Source organism: Ctenocephalides felis, unplaced genomic scaffold (genome assembly GCF_003426905.1).
Source record: "Ctenocephalides felis isolate EL2017-DRISC unplaced genomic scaffold, ASM342690v1 CF-g0.4_SCAFFOLD_01170, whole genome shotgun sequence".
NCBI classification, from domain to species: domain Eukaryota; kingdom Metazoa; phylum Arthropoda; class Insecta; order Siphonaptera; family Pulicidae; genus Ctenocephalides; species Ctenocephalides felis.
In genome coordinates this window covers 14,405,856-14,410,732 of record NW_020537324.1, presented here as the reverse complement: position 1 = coordinate 14,410,732, position 4,877 = coordinate 14,405,856, and positions in this window count along the sequence as shown.

Sequence of the window (4,877 nt, the reverse complement as noted above, 5' to 3'; positions counted from 1 at the left end):
TAAGATAATACAATATAATACTGCATTATTTCGAGATATATTACATCTGAACCATAATTCATCAATCCATGATTTTTAACGAAGTTTTTGTCGTTTTATTTTTTTTTCAAATTTTCAAAGACTACCATGACATTTTTAACAAAGTTTTCGTCGTTTTAATTTTTGACAAATTTTCAAAGACTACTGTTCATGACATTCTTAACAAAGTTTTCGTCATTTTAATTTTTCCAAATTTTCAAAGACTACTTACTGTTCATGACATTTTTAACAAAGTTTTCTTCGTTTTAATTTTTTCAAAATTTATACGCCTGATTGGATCCAGTTTTTTTGGATTTCAATTTTAAGTTATTTTTATAATATGTATAAGATAATATAATATAATATTGCATTATTTCAAGATATATAAAATCTGAACAATCCATAATATGGTCTGTTAAAATTTGCCAAAGGGGTCACTCGATTAGGCGGAATTGTTTTGAATTTTAAATCAATTTCGTTCCATTTAAATTTTTTTGTTTAATTTTTTCGTATGCTCTTTTATATAAATCTTGTCTATATGTCTCATCATTTTCAGCAAAGTTTCATTCAGATCTAAATCAATCAATCAATTTCATTCAATCAATCAAAATGAGAAATATTAATATGGAAACTCATTATTAATATTATATTTATCTTTATCTGGTAATGTTTTTCAAAAAAAATTAATAAATCATTGAAGGTTTACAATCGATTACAAATATATAGCCAAGATTATTTCGTAAAATTATATATGCACAAGTAGTTTAAAGAAAGTACAAAAGAGGCAGTAGCAGCTTAAGGCCGAAATTTTTACTTTGTAAGATCACTTTTTTGGCTCATTTTCATACATTCACTTTCATGCTTATTTTCACCTATTTTATTTTTTATTGGTGATTATAATACATTTGTAACATTTTATGAACAGAAGAACTGATTCAGAAAAAAAACGTTTTAGATCAAAATTAAGGAATTAACTAGGTGTAAGTGAAATTTTGCATTAAAGTAGAAGAAAGTAGCCTTCCCGATGGTGAATTGATTTTAGGAATTTTGAAACTTTTATGCGACCCATCATTCCTGAAACTTTGATAAATTGTTATAATTGCAAAACCTTTCGGGAGGGCTATAATATTTTAGGAAGTTAAGGAAAACCATATAATCGACAAAAAATATTTTTCGACAATTACCAAGGAACGTCTCAGCAGAAATTTATCAAAAACTATTTAGCACGAATCCCAACATTTTCCGGACATTTTTGGATTTTTCAAAACTAGTTCATGATTTTTGGCGAAAACATTGACCAAGAATTCTGATATTTAATCTTCATATTTATTATTCTGCTTTAATAGGCTGATCACCGCGCAAAACTGATCAATGTGACTCCTTATTGATTTTCATCGATACAGGTGGGTGTTAAACTTTTTGAAACTTATTCAATCGATTTTTCTAATTTAGGTGTCGAACGACTCATAACGACTTGAAATGTTGAGCAACTATAAAATTAACAATTAGCATATATTCCACTAATAGGCTAAATATCAAATAACAATAAAGAAACGGCTGAGCTGATTATCGCGCAAAACTAGTTAATGCGACTCCTTATTGATCTTCATCGAAAAAGATGAGTTTTAAAATTTTTGAAATTTGTTCAATCCAGTTTTCTAATTTAGGTGTCGCACGATTCAAAATGAATTGAAGTGTCGAGAAACTATAAAACTAGCAATTACCATATATTTAGAGTAATTTTTAAGTCTTGCGACCAATATTCGAGTATTCTTCATAAGAAACGTGTTATTTTTATCAAATCAAAATAATATTTTATTTTGATTTTCAGTTATATGTTATCCATAATTTCCTAATAATTCAATAGTTCCAGATTATTCTGGTTTGATACAAAAATAATTTTAGCCGTCGTTTCTGATTTCTATATAAGATGCACGTCAATGAAGCACCACCGTCCCTAAGAGAGGCTGATTAGGAGTATTCATTCCTCGTCTCATAAAGAGCAATGATTTCTTATTACACCCATGTAAATATAATCCTGTGAGAAAAAGAATTTCTTTTTTTCTCAGAAAAAGTGTATAATAATAGTAATAAAACTCGGTTTACAAGCTTATAGGTATTAATCAAATTAATAATAATTTGCCGATCTTTGTGGGTTACTTTTTCATTTATTTATTTTCATAACTTTGTCCTAGATGAGTGGCTCTAAAAAAAGATATGAGCAAATGATGTCATGCTTTCTTTTCAAAGGCAATCACTTCTGCATGGGGCGGAGTAAAGGAAAGGGTAGTTTATATAGGAGAGTTTTTTGCGCACTTTTATATTTTTTCAAATAAACATTAGATAGAAATTTTATAAATAATAGATACATGTATATGTATAAAAATGACAAAAAAGTTTTTTTATAAAAACATCCATACAGTTTTTAAAATTAAAATATTAAAAAAATATGTCTTTTCAAACACTTTCAATAGTTTCAAACAACTGACCATGCTTGTTGGTTATGTTCAAATATAATTTTATTTTTTATATTAAATATATAAGTTTATGTTTCATAAATATGATCGTTTTACAAGACTTTCATCATTGTGAGATTTGCTTCTTTGTTTAAAAAAAAAAACACTTTATACACTGAAGATGAGTCAAAGCGAGAATCAAAACGTATTAATTTTTGTTTATAAAAACTGGGAATAGAAACAAATGAAAAACATATTATTTTCTTAAACTTTTTTTAAAAAAATATATTTTTTTGAACTTTTTTTGAAACAAATGAAAGGCGTAATAAATTTTTTCATAACATAACTTACTTTTTCTCTTTCAGAGCTAGATGTATGTTTGTATAAAAAAATGATGTTAACAGATGTAAACAATTGTTTGCAAATATCTTTCACCATTCGAAATATTATTTCTATATTATATATTATCATATATTTAAATATTTTATATGTTATTTTATCAGACTAATTTCTGTTAAATATTATATTTCATATTGAAATCTTTTTTCTTCAAAAATCATATTATTTTTAATCTCAAGACATTTCATTCCATAATAATTATGAATTATAAATTAATCAAAAATAATGGTTCATTAATTCTTATCTGACAAAATAATGATATTAAAATATATACAATAAAAGTATGGAGTTGATAAGTGGCATTTTGCCTTAAGGCAAGTTGTAAAATCTTCCCAATTTGTGTAAATAATCGACTATATCAACAAGAATTGATATTTATAAGTTTTTTAAAATAGTGATGTTAGAGTTTTCAAATTTTGTTTATAATTTATCCACTTTTCCTATAGCCTATAGTATTAAAGGATATTGGTTAAGACCACAAACCTATGATCACACAAACTTTATTGAATATCATCAAAAACTATTTTAACAACAAATTACGAAGAAAGGGCTTGTCCGATTCTTACGAAAAATTTAATAAACACCATTTAAATTTAAAAATCGGTTCGATATTTGGTGCGAAAATATGGATGAAAAATGAAGAACTTTTTTCTGCTAATTCTAAAGAAACGCCTCGGTCGCTCATCTCGAGAAACTGTTAATCACCTGTTAATTTCTATTTTGACTTCAGAAATTAGCAAATAGGATTTTTTTAGAAAAAATATTAATTTCTAGTTCAGGAAGTTGAAAATTCATTTATTGTTGATTTTGATTGATATGTTTATAAAAGCCAAGTCACGGATTGCTTTCATACAATTTCAGCCACATTCATTAAAAAAAGAAGATGAGATTAGTGAAGCTAATAATTATACTAATTATAGGTATATTAAATACAATAATTATAATTGGCTTAGGGGGCGTCCATTAATCACGTGATCGATTTTTAATGATTTCTGGACCTCCTCTTCTCCTTCGAAAAATCATAAAAGAAAGATTTTTATATATCTTTACGTTTCAAACCCTTCTGAACATTTTGACATACCTTAGAAAAAATGGATGTATATGTGTGTGTGCGGATACAAATTTTCGTCGACGATTTCGGGAACACCGATCTACCGATTTGAATAATTCAAAAAACATTCGATTCGTATTGATAAGGAGATGTGCTGGTTAGTTTTTGCGTAAGCAGGTCTAGCCGTTCCGAAGATACGGGGCAAAAAGTGCCAAAAAACGGTAACTCAGTTTTTAAGAGAACGGGGCGTCCGATTTTAATAATTCAAAAAACATTTTATTTGTTTTGGCAAGATGAAGAACTGATTAAACTTTTGTGAAGGCAGGTCCAATAAGTTAAAAAAATGTCATTTGGCGGTCAAAAATGTTTGTTACACATATGTACATCAAATTATAAGATATTTTATAGAGATTTTAATAATGTGTACACATTTTGTATAAATTTTTTTGGGTTCCGTACCAAGATGTTCAATTAAACTACGGGAAGTTCCAGCAATTTGCCTTGAGGCACGATGCCGTGCACCCCACTAGTTTCTTTTTGAAATCCAACGGTTTTGAATTTTTCCGCTTTAGTCTTGTAAAAAGAAATTCTAATGGATGGCAATACTACTGTCACGTAGGTACTTATGTAGGTTAGGATTTCACGACATGTGTTTGACGTGTTATAGTTTTTGCAATATACACACACAAATTTTAAATAAATGAGATTCTTATAAATAATTTGTAGTACACTTTTAAAATTGATCATCAACAAGTTTTATTAGTTTTATAGTATTAGTTTTAGACCAAACAAGCGCACATTTGTTAGAAGGCTTATATTGCGGTAAAGATAATTGTTACGAGATTCTCGGAGTTACTAGGTCATCTACTAAGTCAGAAATTTCAAAAAGTTACAGGCAATTAGCTAGAAAATTCCATCCAGATTTACAAAAAGGTGAAGACAAAAAAGCAGAA